The sequence below is a fragment of the Myxocyprinus asiaticus genome, chromosome 5, assembly GCF_019703515.2.
Source record: "Myxocyprinus asiaticus isolate MX2 ecotype Aquarium Trade chromosome 5, UBuf_Myxa_2, whole genome shotgun sequence".
Taxonomy (NCBI): domain Eukaryota; kingdom Metazoa; phylum Chordata; class Actinopteri; order Cypriniformes; family Catostomidae; genus Myxocyprinus; species Myxocyprinus asiaticus.
In genome coordinates this window covers 7,827,264-7,845,590 of record NC_059348.1, presented here as the reverse complement: position 1 = coordinate 7,845,590, position 18,327 = coordinate 7,827,264, and the positions used below count along the sequence as shown (strand labels likewise).

At 38.9% G+C, this 18,327-nt stretch overlaps 1 pseudogene; it reads right to left on the bottom strand.

Annotated features, from left to right (window-relative positions):
• The window catches only part of LOC127440555 (NACHT, LRR and PYD domains-containing protein 3-like), a 51,308-nt pseudogene extending 32,981 nt beyond the window's left edge, over positions 1 to 18,327 (bottom strand).

The following is an 18,327-nucleotide window of genomic DNA, read 5'->3' as shown; positions in this document are numbered from 1 at the left end:
GTGATGTCTGGTAAGGACCTGCCTTACAACAGGCCTACAAGTCCTCAGTCCAGTCTATCTCAGCCTATTGCGGACAGTCTGAGCACTGATGGAGGGATTGTGCATTCCTGGTGTAACTCGGGCAGTTGTTGTTGCCATCCTGTACCTGTTCCGCAGGTGTGATATTCGGATGTACTGATCCTGTGCAGGTGTTGTTACATGTGGTCTGCCACTGCGAGGATGATCAGCTGTCCTTCCTGTCTCCCTGTAGTGCTGTCTTAGGCATCTCACAGTACGGACATTGCAATTTATTGCCCTGGCCACATCTGCAGTCCTCATGCCTCCATGCAGCATGTCTTAGGCATGTTAACGCAGATGTGCAGGGACCCTGGGCATCTTTCTTTTGGTGTTTTTCAGAGTCATTAGAAAGGTCTCTTTAGTGTCCTAAGTTTTTATAGCTGTGACCTTAATTGCCTACCGTCTGTTAGCTGTTAGTGCCTTAACGACCGTTCCACAGGTGCATGTTCATTAATTGTTTATGGTTCATTGAACAAGCATGGAAAACATTGTTTAAACCCTTTACAATAAAGATCTGTAAAGTTATTTGTATTTTTACAAAATTATCTTTAAAATACAGTGTCCTGAAAAAAAAGGACATTTCTTTTTAGTTAGTAACAAATCTTATATTTTAAAAAGTAGGTGGTATAGAGTTTTTATTGAAATGTGATTTTGATATTAATAAGATTCCCATAAAACTTTAAAGTTTCCATAAACAGGTTTGACTTTTTTGGACACTAATGTACAATCATAATTTCTCGCCCCATAAATGCACAATTTTGAATAATAGATATATAAGAGTCAGAAACAAAACACTTTTTTTTTTGGTAATTGGTTTGAAAAGGGAATTATTTGGGTTAAGCAACTGATTAAAAATGAGGGTATCTTATATAGTTATACCGAATTTATCAATATGTATAGCTTTCCAGTTGAACCTAGCCAGTACTTAAGGGTATTGTATGCAATTCCCAGGGACATTTTGAGACTTTTAGGGTATGACAATAGTTGTTTATTAGAATCAGTTGAAGAGATATGGGTGTAATAATTTTTTCAAACAAAAGATATCCTTGCTGTTACAGCTAAATGGAATTTTATGTTTAAAAAACAGTATGACTGGAGTACAATATGGTTGACTCCTCACAAGTATTGTATTACAAACAAAGTAAAGGAGGTTTCATATAAAATTGTACATCGAGTATACCCAGTCAAGACACTTGTGGTAAAACGCTTTAAAGTTAGAGTGGAAGATAATTGAATATTTTGTAAAAGTGCCCCTGAGACTATTAATTATTTAATTTGGGAGTGTCCTAAGGTACAAGTCTTTTGGAGAGAGGTAGGAAATTATTTTAAAAAAGAAGCATATTGTTGTTAATTTTGAAGAAAGTGATGTGATGTTAAAGTGTTTCTCAATTGATAAAGATAAAAATCTAGTATTTATATGTGATTTAATCATTATTATGGCTCGTTATTATATACATAAAGTAAACTGGATTGAAAAAATACCTGTATTTGAACAATTTAAAATTGACATTAAAACATATCTGGAAACTATCTCTAAAAGTAGAAATCTGAAAGCAATATGAACTATACAACTGTTTACTTTGCCAACATTTTTTATTTAATGTATTTTTTTCTTTCTTTATTTTTATTTTTTATTTATTAAATGTTTTTCTTTTTCATGTAATTTTCCCTGTAAGCCCCTGACATGTTTTTTGCTGTATGTACTCTTGTTTGTACTTTTTGCATTGTTCTAAATAAAAAAAGAAATTTAAAAAATTAGGACAAATCTCAGTTGCCTCCGCGTCAACCCGCACATCTTATCGCATGACTTGTTGAGTGCGTTACCGTGGAGTAGCGTGTGTGGAGGCTTCACACCATCCACTGCGGAATCCACGCACATCTCACCACGTGCCCCTCTGAGAGTGAACCACATTATGGCGACCAGGAGGTTGCCCCATGTGACTCTACCCTCCCTAGCAACTGGGCCAATTTGGTTGCTTAGGAGACCTGGCTGGAGTCACTCAGCACGCCCTGGATTCAAACTTGCAAACTCCAGGGGTGGTAGTTAGCGTCTTACTGAGCTACCCAGGCCCCCCACGGGGATGCACTTTTTAAAATCTGATCCACTATAGCTAAATATACAATATTTTGAGATGTAAGTTGCATAAATTGGTTCCATTTATTATTTTGAGTGATATTCTTGATGATTTATTGATAATTGTGCATAAAAATAGCAAGAAAAGCCATATAAATGACCATCCACGAACCATGTATTTCTCACCATTCAAATAAATTGTACGTGGGCACTTCCTACAAGACGGCACAAAAGTGCCCACGTACAATTTATTTGAATGGTGGAAAATACATGGTTCGTGGACAGTCATTTTTTAGCGAATTATACAATATTTTGAGATGTAAGTTGCATAAATGGGTTCCATTGATGATTTTGAATGATATTCTTGATGATTTACTGATAATTTTGCATGCATATAGCTAGAACAGCCATACAAATGACCGTCCACGAACCATGTATTTGCCACCATTCAAATAAATTGCACGTGGGCACTTTTGTGCCGTCTTCTAGGAAGTGCCCACGTACAATTTATTTGAATGGTGGCAAATACATGGTTCGTGGACAGTCATTTTTTAGCGAATTATACAATATTTTGAGATGTAAGTTGCATAAATGGGTTCCATTGATGACTTTGAGTGATATTCTTGATGATTTATTGATAATTTTGCATTCATATAGCTAGAAAAGCCAGACAAATGACCGTCCACGAACCATGTATTTTACACCATTCAAATAAATTGCACGTGGGCACTTTTGTGCCGTCTTCTAGGAAGTGCCCACGTACAATTTATTTGAATGGTGGCAAATACATGGTTCGTGGACAGTCATTTTTTAGCGAATTATACAATATTTTGAGATGTAAGTTGCATAAATGGGATCCATTGATGACTTTGAGTGATATTCTTGATGATTTATTGATAATTTTGCATAAAAATAGCAAGAAAAGCCATATAAATGACCGTCCATGAACCATATATTTTCCACCATTCAAATAAATTGCACTTGGGCACTTTTGTGCCGTCTTGTAGGAAGTGCCCACGTACAATTTATTTGAATGGTGGCAAATACATGGTTCATGGACAGCCATTCTTTAGCTAATTATACATTTTAAAGAGTTAGAAGTTGCATAAGTGGGTTCCAATGAGTATGTTGAGTGCTATACAGGGTGTTTTATTGATAATGTTTCATATGCTTGCTACTAAAGTCATATAAATAAAATGTGTGGCAATTTTTCCTCAAAAAATGTCTAAGTCCAAAAGGAAGGTACCATCTGCAGCTTATCTAATGTAATTCAAATACAGGGTTCGTGGACAGTCATTGTTTTGCGAAATATACAATATTTTGAGATGTAAGTTGCATAAATGGGTTCCATTGATGATTTTGAGTGATATTCTTGATGATTTATTGATAATTTTGCATGCATATAGCTAGAAAAGCCATACAAATGACCGTCCACGAACAATGTATTTCTCACCATTCAAATAAATTGCATGTGGGCACTTTTGTGCCGTCTTGTAGGAAGTGCCCACGTAACATTTATTTGAATGGTGGCAAATACATGGTTCGTGGACAGTCATTTTTAAGCAAAATATACAATATTTTGAGATGTAAGTTGCATAAATGGGATCCATTGATTATTTTTAGTGAAATACTTGATGATTTATTGATAATTTTGCATGCAAATAGCGAGAAAAGTCATACAAATGACCGTCCACGAACCATGTATTTTCCACCATTCAAATAAATTGCACGTGGGCACTTTTGTGCCGTCTTGTAAGAAGTGCCCACGTACAATTTATTTGAATGGTGGCAAATACATGCTTCGTGGACAGTCATTTAATACAATAAATTGGAAATAGACATTTAGTATGTTGGTTGACTTAGACTGAATACACCAATAAAATATATTGGAAATGGACCTTTAATATGTTGATGGACTTAGATTAAATACATTAATACAATAAATTGGAAATGGGCATTTAGTATGTTGCTTGACTTAGACTGAATACACCAATAAAATATATTGGAAATGGACCTTTAGTATGTTGGTGGACTTAGATTAAATACATCAATACAATAAATTGGAAATGGACATTTAATGTGTTGGTGGACACAGGGGTAATAGACCAATATAATAAATTGGAAATGGACCTTTAATATGTTGATGGACTTATATTAAATACATCAATACAATACATTGGAAATGGACATTTAGTATGTTGGTGGACTTAGATTAAATACATCAATACAATAAATTGGAAATGGACATTTAGTATGTTGGTTGACTTAGATTAAATACATCAATACAATACATTGGAAATGGACATTTAGTATGTTGGTGGACTTAGATTAAATACATCAATACAATACATTGGAAATGGACATTTAGTATGTTGGTGGACTTAGATTAAATACATCAATACAATACATTGGAAATGGACATTTAGTATGTTGGTGGACTTAGATTAAATTCATTAATACAATAAATTGGAAATGGACATTAAATATGTTGGTGGACACAATAGACCAATACAATAAATTGGAAATAGACATTTAGTATGTTAGTGGACACAAGGGTAATAGACCAATACAATAAATTGGAAATGGACATTTAGTATGTTGTTGGACGTAGGGTAATAGTCCATTATAATAAATTGAAAATGGACATTTAGTATGTTGGTGGACACAATAGACCAATACAATAAATTGGAAATGGACCTTTAGTATGTTGGTGGACACAGGGGTAATAGACCAATATAATAAATTGGAAATGGACCTTTAGTATGTTGGTGGACTTAAATTAAATACATTAATACAATAAATTGGAAATGGACATTTAGTATGTTGGTGGACTTAGATTAAATACATCAATACAATAAATTGGAAATTGACATTTAATGTGTTGGTGGACACAGGGGTAATAGACCAATATAATAAATTGGAAATGGACCTTTAATATGTTGATGGACTTATATTAAATACATCAATACAATACATTGGAAATGGACATTTAGTATGTTGGTGGACTTAGATTAAATACATCAATACAATAAATTGGAAATGGACATTTAGTATGTTGGTTGACTTAGATTAAATACATCAATACAATACATTGGAAATGGACATTTAGTATGTTGGTGGACTTAGATTAAATACATCAATACAATACATTGGAAATGGACATTTAGTATGTTGGTGGACTTAGATTAAATTCATTAATACAATAAATTGGAAATGGACATTAAATATGTTGGTGGACACAATAGACCAATACAATAAATTGGAAATGGACATTTAGTATGTTAGTGGACACAAGGGTAATAGACCAATACAATAAATTGGAAATGGACATTTAGTATGTTGTTGGACGTAGGGTAATAGTCCATTATAATAAATTGAAAATGGACATTTAGTATGTTGGTGGACACAATAGACCAATACAATAAATTGGAAATGGACCTTTAGTATGTTGGTGGACACAGGGGTAATAGACCAATATAATAAATTGGAAATAGACCTTTAGTATGTTGATGGACTTAGAGTGAATACATCAATACAATTAATTTGAAATGGACATTTAGTATGTTAGTGGACACAAGGGTAATAGACCAATACAATAAATTGGAAATGAACATTTAGTATGTTGGTGGACACAGGGGTAATAGACCATTATAATAAATTGAAAATGGACATTTAGTATGTTGGTGGACACAATAGACCAATACAATATATTGGAAATGGACATTTAATATGTTGGTGAACACAGGAGTAATAGACCAATACAATAAATTGGAAATGGACATTTAGTATGTTGGTGGAAGGGTAATAGACCATTATAATAAATTGAAAATGGACATTTAGTACGTTGGTGGACACAATAGACCAATACAATAAATTTGAAATGGACATTTAATATGTTGGTGGACACAATAGACCAATACAATAAATTGAAAATGGACCTTTAGTATGTTGGTGGACACAGGGATAATAGACCATTATAATAAATTGAAAATGGACATTTAGTATGTTGGTGGACACAGGGGTAATAGACCAATACAATAAATTGGAAATGGACATTTAGTATGTTGGTGGTGACAGCGTGTCAGAGTGTCACCTCCTCTCTTTAGGCTGTTTCGTAATTGTCATTGATTAGATCTACCACTGTCGCATCACAAGTGAATTAAATTGCTACTACACCCACTTGCAAGTCATACATATTTTAACGTGGTCAAAGGGGACAAATCATTTGTCCATGGACAGACCCACTGCCTCCCAGACACACACAGAGGGTCCTCAGACAACAGTGAGAAAGTGGTTCAATTTAGTGGGTAAATGGACAAGTAGTTATGGTCAGCCCCGTCCCCTACTGGACACACTCCAGGGGCCTGTGGTCCCCCAGGGACAAAGTCTTGTAATATAGCGGGAAGGTGGACAAATAGTGTGTTCATGGTCAGCCCCGCCCCCTCCGGGACACAACCCCGCGGTCCGTGCACCCCCAGGGACAAACTCCTGTAATATAGTGGGAATGTGGACAAATAGTGTGTTTGTGAAACATACTAATTGGAGTTATATTTTTAAGAGGGTTCAAGAAAGTAGCAGCGACATCAGCACTATAGCTAGACATATAGTTAGCATAAAAGTTATACCAAAAGTGAGAAATAGTGTGATAATCATCAGTAACAAGACCAGAAATACTGAGTTGATGGATTGCTTTTCATTTACCCTGCTGTCTCTCAAGACTAAAAAAATATTAATAAAATTTCAATAGTTCCCAATACCCGCCATTGGTGCCAAATCCCACTAAGAGGATATTTTCTTCAAGGACTCTTATTTTGAAGTTTTCCCCCAGACTTCATTTCCCAAAGTGCACTGCCCTCATCACTTCCATCTGTTTCTTATTATCCTCACCTGTATTCCATTCACTCATTAGTTCCTTTTGTATAAATATCCTCTAGTTTTACCTACTCCTTTGTTAGTCCTTGAAGTGCTACTTTGTGTCTAAGAAGTGTTACGTTTAATAGGTTGTTTCCACTCCAGCGAATGTTCTACTCCAACGATTATAATTAAAGGGTTGAATGAATCTACTCCTGCGTCTCCTCTCTTCCACTCCTAGACACTGAACGTTACAATATTAAGTTTAAAATTTCTAATTTAACTGCCTTATGCCTCAGGTGAGAGATATTCATATTCTAGTAAGAACTACGATGTGGTACCACAGAAAAGGAACATTTAATATCTATGTAAATTGCCTTGTGGTCTGTTAGGGGAGTAGCAAGAATATTTTCACTGAAATAGTGTTCTTTAAAATATTTCCAGACTCTAACCAGAAGTCTATGCGGCTTCTGGTTAGAGATGGCCTCGTGCCATCTTTATTACTCCAGGTGTAAGTACTTTGGTAAGGGAATGTAGGCGGTTCGTGGGATCAAGCCCTATTCATTTAAATTGCCATTGGACCCATAGTTGGTGCGATGGATCGTACCCCTTACATGGACGCCCACTTGCCCACTAGCTTGTAGGCCAGGTGGCACTTCCCCATTACTTTGGGGTAATGTTTGGTTTCCCCCTTATCTCGCCGTATGGACACCTCTAGGGGCACTCTTGCGTTGTCATGGTCACTTTGGGGTCGGTCCACTGACCCCCTACTGCCCACGGGGCATTTAGTAATGTAAACAGCATCCACAGAGCCCCTTTTTAACCACCTTACACACTAGTCTTGTAAAGGGGCTTCCTGTTGTCCATGAACTCACTTCCTGTGACCCCTTACCCACTATTCTTGTAAAGGGGCTTCCTGTTGTCCACGAACTCACTTCCTGTGACCCCTTACCCACTATTCTTCTATATGGGCTTCCTGTTGTCCACAGAACCACTGTCTGTCCCCTTACCCACTAAATACCACTTTGGCATGCCTTTGCCCCCAGTGTGGCCCCTGATGCCATACATCGCCCTAATTCGTGCTGGGCAGTGCCCAGGCGTCCCACACGCCCCCTCTAAGTGTGTTTTTATGCGTTCCTGACACCAATTATTTTTTGTTACATTTTTTAAATATATTTCATCATGGGGCACACGGTGGGGGCCTGCTGTGCCCGCCCAGAGTCCTTTAAAGCCGTTTTCTGATGTTCGACCAATACTTCACCGAAATCCTTAGCACTCTTAGTATGTCTTCAAGAGTCCCACGAGGGGTCACTATGTGAAATTTGGGGTCTCTGGGACCTCTGGGCACATTGCCAGGGCACATCCCATGTGCAATTTATACCATCCATTTCTATAGGTGTTTCGTGGACACCCCTCAGAAAGCTCCAAATGACTCCAATTTGAAATCTATATCTTCTCGGGGGCCCCTTAGACAGTGTACAAAGTTTGAAGTCTGAATGACTTCGTTAAGTGCTTAATTGGCTGACTTGTGAATGAAAAGTGACAGTTATTTTCCTTTAATATTTTTCTTGATTTTTTTTAAAGTACTTCCCAAACTCTGAGGGACACAGCTTTTCAATATGTTGTTTCTAAGGGACCTATGATGAAGCATTCGAAGCCCCCAGGTCTTAGCACCTAATTTAAGGTGGTCCACGAAACACCTATGGAACTGCATTGGTTTAATGGTCAAGTGGGCCATATAGAAAAGGGGGTTCCAAAGGCCACAGGAGCTTGAAATTTGAAATCCTCGACTGTCAGGGGCCCCCAAATCAGGATCTAGAATTTGGAGGCCGCAGGTGCTTGCTAAGTATTAAAGCTTCTGATGAATGTACTGATGCATGTGGGCCTACAGAGCAGGCTGTCTCATTGATTCCTATGACAAGCAGGGAGATCTATTGAAAATAATGACAAATATTGTTTTTCAGCCTAGGCTTTAGTCCCCTTAGTATGTCGATAAGGGGCACGCGATGTGTCAGCGTGTGAAATTTGGGGTCTCTGGGACCTCTGGGCACGCTGCCAGGGCGATTCCCACAAGCAATTTATTCAATTCATTTCTATAGGTGTATCGTGGACAACCTTCAGAAAGCTCCAAATGACTCCAATTTGAAATCTAGAGCTTCTAACAGGCCCCTTAGACAGTGTGCAAAGTTTGAAGTCTGAATGACTTCGTTAAGTGCTTAATTGGCTGACTTAGAGTAGGGAAGTAGTAAGGACGGGAGGTCCTCAGAGCGCTTATTCAGTAGCTCCGTGGACGCTGGTTCGTGGACGCTGCGCGACGCCCCCTAGATGATTTTTGCCGACACGCAGCGCTGCTCCGCATCGACCGGTGGGTCCCCCGAAGACGACCAGAAGCGTCCCTGAGCGTCTGCGCCCCACGGTGGCCTCGCTACGAGCGTTCAAAAACTGAAAGCATTTACATGCATTCCTGCAGGCGACCGCTGGGTGGCGCCACCACGTCCCAACTCTGGCTTATTGCAGTGGGCTCCCTCTCCATTCAAATAAACCGCAGGTGGGCGCTGACCACGAAAACCCTATAGGGCCAAATGCCCACTTTATTGCATCACTTCCCCCTCGGGGTGCCAAGGACCGCCCCAACGACCCACGTAGCCACTAAACGGCCCCTTACAAGCTATTTTGGGGAAAATATAATATGTTTATAAACTTAGAAGTAGCTGATGCCATAAAGTACCATAAATGTAATATGTCAACTGGTAATGATGGCATTGTTGCAGAATTTTACCAACAACTTTCAGCCATTCTTGCCCCATTTTTGTTAAAGGTTTTTATTGAGAGCATTAAAAATAATGAACTTCCTCCTAGTATGTATCAAGGAATAAAATCCCTCAACCCTAAACAGAATAAAGATTCGCTCTTTATTGACAGTTGGCGCTCAATAAGTTTGTTAAAAAATGATTATAAAGTTTTTGCCCACATATTTTCCAAGAGAATTAAAAATGTACTTGATTCAATAATAGATGAGACACAATCTGGATTTAATAATAAAATACATATATCTAATAACATACATTTCATTTTAGACATCTTTAGATTATTCTAATTTGATCAGTAATGATTGTTTCCTTCACTTTTTGGATTTATATAAAGTGTTTGACAGCATGAATTCATTTTCCAATGTCTTGAAAAGTTTGGTTTTGGAGAAATCTTCTGTATTGCTATTCAAACTTTATACGTATAGACAGTTGAAGTCAGAAGTTTACATACACCTTAGCCAAATACATTTAAACTCAGTTCACGTTGTGTCGATACAGTGACACTAGGTAGTCGCCCTTGGGAGCCCCAAACACCTCTGATCTTTGAGAAAAGGCCAATGGGAATTGGCGAGTGGAATTTGCATGCCACTCCCCTGGACATATGGTTATAAAAGGAGCTGGCTCGATCATTCAGATTTTCTCTTTGGAGCCGAGCGATTGTGTTCAGCGTGCTGAATTACTCTGCCGATCCATTCACCTTGAAAAGCTGTTGGATTTACTGCGCATTCCAGCAGTTTATCCTCCTCGCTTCAGCAGCCTATAAGAGTATATTCTTCCATTAAAAGGGTATATTTTCCTTCTAAAAGGGTGGCACTTACGGAGAGCTTCTTTCCGTTTGTGTTTAATTCCTGCTTGCAGTCATTATCTCTCCGCTTCCAACGGCCACGATCGCTGTCTCACGTGCTTGGGTGCTGCCCACGCGGAGACGGCGTTCATAGACGGGCCCCGGAGGCAGGCCCCCCACCCCTGCGCGCCCAGCTGTGGCACAAACACACCCATGCCAGGGCGGTTTTGACGGACTACGAGGACGATTTCCCTCCTTCCCCATCCCTGACCGGTCCTATGGTGGGTATCTGGAGCCAGGTCAGGCTCCACCACGCCGCGAGGCCCCACCCGCTGGTACATCCGAAGCGACTGTCCCCTTGGTCCCCCTCGCCCGGAGTTTGGAGGCGCTCTCCAACCCGTCGTGATGGCTGACCAGGACCGTCCGACTCGGCTATGCAATCCAGTTCGCCAGGCGTCCACCCAGGTTCAACGGCATCTGTTTCACCTCAGTGAAGGGCGAGAACACCGCTGCCCTGCGTGCGGAGATCGCGAGCCTTCTGCGGAAGGACGTGATAGAGCCTGTCCCTCCAGCCGAGATGAAGAAGGGGTTCTACAGCCCCTACTTCATCGTACCGAAGAAAGGGGGTGGGTTGCGGCCAATCTTGTACCTGCGAGTACTGAACCGGGCCTTGCACAGACTCCCGTTCAAGATGCTGACGCAGAAACGCATTTTAGCAAGCGTTCGGCACCAAGATTGGTTTGTGGCCGTAGACCTGAAGGATGCATATTTCCACATCTCGGTTTTACCTCGACACAAGCCCTTCCTGCGGTTTGCTTTCGATGGCTGGGCATACCAGTACAAGGTCCTCCCCTTTGGTCTGTCCCTGTTGCCTCGCATCTTCATGAAAGTCACAGAGGCAGCCCTTGCCCCGCTAAGGGAAGTGGGCATCCGCATCCTCAACTATCTCGACGATTGGCTATGATACTTTACCAGTAAAAGTATCATGATACCACATTCTTAACACAGTTTGTCATAGTGGTTCTTAGAAACTAGCCATTCCACTTGTTGCACCAGAAGTGGTGAAAATAACTGATGGATGAACTGTGAGAAGGCTTAAATGGACTAACTTGTTACCTAATACATTCTTAGTTTGATGTTAAAAAAAATATAATAATAATTATTATTATTATTTTGCCGCCTCAAAACAGCCAGTTCACACGGCAATGGCTTTAAACTCTTATTCCATTATTTCTGTGGTTATTTGAAATGTTGGTAACATAAAAATAAAGATATTGTAACATTGAAAAGACTGTTTCAGCCCCTCTCTTCTGGTAAACAGCAACACGAGTGCAGATTATACACACGCAGGTTTGATGGCGTGCCTCAGGGATGTGATCTCATCATAAGTGTGAAGTTACTGCCACCATGCATTTGTAATTGGAAACAATTAACGAGTGCAAAGCTAGATTTTCACATCACTGAGGAACTCAGTGGTCCATCCACACTGAGTGTAAAAATACAGTGTATTTTTACTGTATACAGTCTTTTTACTTTGTGTAAAAATATACACGTGAAAAATATATATTGTATATTATTTATTTTTTGTATACAGTCTTCTTATTGTGTATACTGTAAATTGTATATTATTAGGTGTATATTGTATAGTGTAACAAGATGTGTAAACTGTGTTGTGTAAATCAGATGTTTATTATAATTGTCATACTGCTATGTTGCTTGGAACTGCACCCAAGACTCTAACCCACTGTTGCACTTGTGTATATGGTTGAGTGACAATAAAGGGATTTGATTTGATTTTGATGTGCGGAAGCGAATATCTGTAGTTAAAAAGTATATAAGTATTGTTTTGTTTCTAAAAATAATCAATTGTCTTGTTTCAGAAGAACTTTATTTGTCGACTGGAGTCGTGTGGATAATTTTGATGCACCCTAAATATGCATTGTGGACCAATATCACATACAGTTTGTATTCTTCAGTCCAGCAAAGAGCAGCTTCACTCCAGAATCCTGCAGTTTATTGTCATTCAGGTTCAGTTCTCTCAGACTTGAGGAGCTTGAGCTGAGAACTGAGGCCAGTGCTGAACAACTTTTCTCTGTCAGATTACAGTTCCACAGACTGAGAGAGAAATTACAAGATAACAGTGTGTTAAACTATCAATTTTACTGAAGGTGTCTCAGTACAGCTGTCAGAAACTCACACCCCTCAGATAGAAACAAAACAAGAGCAAATGGATGTGCAATGAGAATCAGCTGGTGGGAATGAAGGTTCATCAGCATTAAGATGAAACATGACAGCAGCTCAGTGAGGTGAGTAGAAGTTGACTTTTCCACTCATACAGTCAGTTCTCTGGTGTAACTGTGCAAACAGTGAACAGGAGAGCAAAATATAATACCAGATGATTTTTCATATGATTTAATAAATTAAGTAATAATAGTTATTATCTGCTATTCAACATTGGTGACATATGGAATTATGAGTTTAGATATAGGGAAGAGTGAAAATAATTGATTAAAAAAAAATACATAATTATTCAGCATGAAATTCCAGATGTACTTATATTTATAAATAATACATTATAATGTACATTATATAAATAATGTGATATCTCTTTTAATGAAGGGACAGTAAAAACATGTGACGAGTGTTGATGAACTAATCTCTGCTATTGTCAGTTACATGTGAATATGATGTAAGTGTTACATCAAATTGTGATTAAAATAGAGGTAAATTACTCACTGAGCTTTTCTGGATGCTTTGATCACTGGTAGCAGCCGCAGAAGACATTCATCTGATGGATTATATTTATTCAGTATAAACTGATCCAGCTGCTGTTCTGAGTTCAGCAACACAAACACCAGAGCTGACCACTGAGCAGGGGAGAGACTGACTCCAGAAAGACAATTGTTATCTCTTCTGTTCAGGTATGTTTGTACTTCCTGCACTAGAGAATGATCATTCAGTTCATTCAGACAGTGGAACAGATTGATGGATTTCTCTGGAGAAGGATTCTTCCTGATCTTCATCTTAATGTACTAAACTATTTCCTGTTTGCTGTCAGAGCTGCTTCCTGTCTGTGTCAGTAGATCTCGTAAGATTGTCTGATTGGACTCCGGTGAGAGAGCCAGAAGGAATCGGAGGAAAAGTTCCAGGTGTCCGTTCTCAATCTGCAAGGCCTTGTCCACTTCACTCTTCAGGAAATCACTCATTCTTGACTTGTTCAGAAACTTGAATAAAGCAGCGAGAAACTCCTGAATGCTCAGATGCACAAAGCTGAACACCTTCCCCAGGTACAGTCCAAACTCCTCTCTGAAGATTTGGGTACAAACTCCTGAGTACACTGTCACTTCTCTGACATAAATGCCACACTCTCTCAGGTCCTCCTCATAGAAGATCAGGCTCCCTTTTTCCAGCTGTTGAAAAGCCAGCTTTCCCAGTGAAAGAATTGTCTTTCTAGCCTGCTGAAGATCCACCTCACATTTCCCATCATACTTGTGTGTCTTCAGTTTGGTCTGAAAGATCAGGAAGTGTGGGAACATTTGAGTGAGAGTCTTGGGGATCTCTGCACTCTCTGCTTCACCCAACAGTCTCTCTAGAACAGTGGCTGAAATCCAACAGAAGACTGGTATATGACACATGATATACAGGCTTCTGGATGATTTCATGTGCGATTATTCTATTGGCCAGACTCTCATCATTTATTCTCTTCCTGAAATACTCGTCCTTCTGAAGGTCATTGAATCCTCGTACATCTGCGAGCTGATCAACACACTCAGGAGGAATCTGAATGGCTGCTGCTGTCGAGAGGTTATCCAGATCAGAGCAGAAGGAAGCAGATTCCCCTTGATGAGGTTGGTCAGCAGCACATCCACTGAGGCTGATTCTGTCACATTACACAAAATATCATTGTTCTGGAAATCTAGAGGAAGTCGACACTCATCCAGACCATCAAAAATGAAAATTACTTTATATTCATCAAAGTCTGTTGATCTCAGTTCTTTTGTATCTGTGAAAAACTGATGAAGAAGATCCATCAGAATGATATTTTTCAGCTTTATCAAATTGAGCTCTCTGCAAGGAAGTGGAAATATGAAGTTAACATCCTGATTTGCTTTTCCTTCAGCCCAGTCCAGAATGAACTTCTGCACAGAGACTGTTTTTCCAATTCCAGCAACTCCTTTAGTCAGCACAGTTCTGATGGGTTTGTCTTGTCCAGGTAAGGTTTTAAAGATGTCATTGCATTTGATTGGTGTTTCCTGTGTCTCTGGTCTCCTGGATGTTGTCTCAATCTGTCTCACCTCATGTTCATTATTGACCTCTCCACTCCCTCCCTCTGTGATGTACAGCTCTGTGTAGATCTCATTCACAAGTGTTGAGGGTCCTTGATTTGAGGATCCTTCATTAATTTGCTGGAATTTTTCCCTTAGTCTGGATTTGTGTTTTTTCACATACAAAGGAGAAATTTCTGTTGTGCAAAGGAAGAGAATATGTCATTTATGTTAGAAATTGTCATAATTGCAATTATTTGCATAATTGTGTCAACCCTCATTATTATTATTATTAGTAAACAACGTTGTGAATATTTAGTTAAAAATAACAGCTTGTATCATTATTAAAAATGCAACTTCATGACATAATATAAATTGATAGAATGTGAAATTTAAAAAAATGTAAAAAGCTAAAGTGTGATTAAAATGATAAGGTGAAAAATAAAGTAAAATAAAATGTACAATATTTCATACTATATTGCTTGAAGTCATATATATGAAGAGGGCCCTTTTCTCGGTTTGCTTAATATCTTTTTCAGTTGCATTATTCTTACATGTCATCAAAAGTCTGGTGAGTAAAAACTACAAATTACTAGCCAATGGCAATTCTTTCTCCAACATGACCGTAGAGGGCTGGAAGTTAATAATTCCACTGGATTCAATCCGCAGGAATACAACAGCACAAGTGAATATTAATAACACGTATGAAGTCTTACTGAATTTATTTTATGCTAAAATGTTAATAGGGTGTAATCATTTTTCTAAATATTTTGTAGAGATTATGTCTTCTGATCATCATAAGATGAACACAAAAGCCTTCATGAGTATTTGCTGCTGATTATCATTAAACTTTAAATATGTTTTCACAAATAATCAGTAAATAAACTGTTTCAGTAAATAAAGTGATGTAATGGTCACATGACTGCGAGCTCTTACTGGTGTGTAGTGTGTTAGCGAGGTCTGTCTGCTTCATCTTCCTCAGGACGTGCAGTGTGATCTTCAGAAGCCCATCTCTGACTCTGATCTGACCATCATCGTCCTTCTCTCTCTCTCAGAGCATGCTGGGTAATCTGGAAAACAGAATCAATATGCTTCAGTTCAGATTACTTTAATTCATGAAACATTGAAATATCTTGTAAATAGATATTTAAACACTAAACACACAGCAGTAAACACATGTGTGAATGTGTGTATTTGTCAGTAGTATAAAGTACAGCACACTGAGAGTACAGGTGAATATGTGCACATCAGCAGCTCAGAGAATACAGACTGATAAACCATGAGACTGTCCTCACCTCACATCAGCACAACACTCTGCTGAACTGAAGTGGAGGACTGATCACTCTTCATGGACACACAGCTGGATTCAGGAGATTCTCCATGAGTCAAACTAAAACACAACAGCAATGAAACAGTTTCAGAAACTACAAACTCTCACAGAGTCAAACACTCTTTTCCTCTCATCAGTTTCTCAGAGTCACTCTTCTCTATATTTCTCTCTTCTCTATTCTTGTTCAGTGTTTCAGAGTAATAATAAGAGAGATTTTATTCTTTTCATTCATGGTGATCAGAAACAGACTATATCTAATTTTACATTAAAGATGAACATAGTTTAACAGGATTCTTTCAATTTTGAGAATATTCTTTGTTCAGAACAGGGAAAAAGGAAGCACACTGTTTGATATTCCTGTAGTTTATCCAAAGTTGCGCACACAGTCCTAACATGAGTCTTCTGAAATACTGTTTACCAGCTGAACTAGACTAATTCTTGCACACTTTACAACTTTTATGAAAGGTAACATGTTGCATTATGAATATTTATATAAAAAATAATGATACAAATATTTTAATGTATTCATTTTAAAAGGAAAAATATGGTAGTTACACACAGTAAACATTTTATTTTTGGTGATTTTGTGAAATTGTCACACTTATTTAATGAAGATGTGTTTGAGCACATGACCATTACAAACCAATCTGATCTGAATGCCACCAACGCTGGAAAGACTTTTAACCTGCTGCAACTGAAGGTTTAAATTTACATGCAAATCAATGCACAAAGTGAATGAGAAATGAATCAATGACTAGGAGATTAAATTACAGACTGTCAGCTTTACAGATGTGTCAAACACCAGCATAAAGACAAAGAAAAAAAATCAGAAGAAAATAAAACAAAGTTTACAGGCAAGAGGAAAAAGCAGTAAGTTTGATCATAAAAATGATAGAGTAATAAAAGTAATATCCTTCTAGAGCCAAAGGAACTGAACACACATACTCACTATTCAGATAAAAGCAGATAAAGTCTCAGTATCTGTTTGTGCTGCTGTGATTCATACTTCAGTATACTTAAATACTAACTGCTGTTAGATGTCTTACTGTAGCTGATAATTTTAAAGATTAATTAATGCTGTCTTGTGAGTTTTGTTTTGCAGTAGATCAGTACTCACCAGTCTAGAGCTGTTGATGTTCACTTCCTCTTTACTGACTAGAATATCACCTTCAAAATACTTCACAACGAATTCATTTAATGTTTCAGACAATTCAGAGATTCAGTGGAGCACAAACTGTGATACTTATTGTATTTTTCTCTCCTCATGTAATTTTCTGCCCTTGTCACAAAATGGATCCTGTTTTAATAGTTTCACCTGTCACCTGAGGAGGAGGAGTCTGAAAAGAGACAAACAATATTTAAAGGTGCAGCAGGTATTTCATGCTCTTAAAGGGATAGTTCACCCAAAAAAAAAAAACAAAAAAAAAAAATCTTTCATCATTTACTCACCCTCATGATGTTCTTAACCTGTATGGAGCCCCATACAGGGGCTCTGACAGGGGAACAGCCTCTGTGGCCATGGACGCTGTTAGCGACTGAAGAGCAGTTGCCCGGCTCCTCCGCCTCCTCCAGGCGGTAATAGGTTCGTCCAACTGGACCATCGGAACTTGCCACTTGGAAGCCACGTCAACGTCCATAACATTCCCTTGGGGGCCGGAATCCACCAATGTGGAAACAGCATGACTGGCTGACCCACACTGCAGCAGGGCCGGATCGAATATGCAGGGACATCCTTTGACTCACATGTTGGTTCCCCAATCAGTGACCCTTCCGGTGAGGACCGTGATGATATATGCCAACTTTATTGTCTCCAACAGGAAAGAAGAGAGCTGCAATGAAAAGTACAAGGTACATTGTGCAAGGAAGGTGCAACAACAGTCCGCCTCATCTGAGAATGGGGCTGGAGGATTGGGGCAGGGCTTGGAGCGTGCAGAAACTTGGGGAATCACCGGAGCTGCTGAGGGCGCTTTCTGGGTGAGGCAGGTATCAGGAAACTGGTGGAGTTGTTGGATGCCAGAGGTGAGCTCAGCAAGCTGCGATGCCATAATCTCCAGAGCCCAGTTATTAGCGGAGATTTGATCCTGCTGACGTCTTAATAAAGCTGCCTGCTGAGACAGGGTGGCGCGAAGAGTAGATTCCTCTGCTGGGTCAATCAT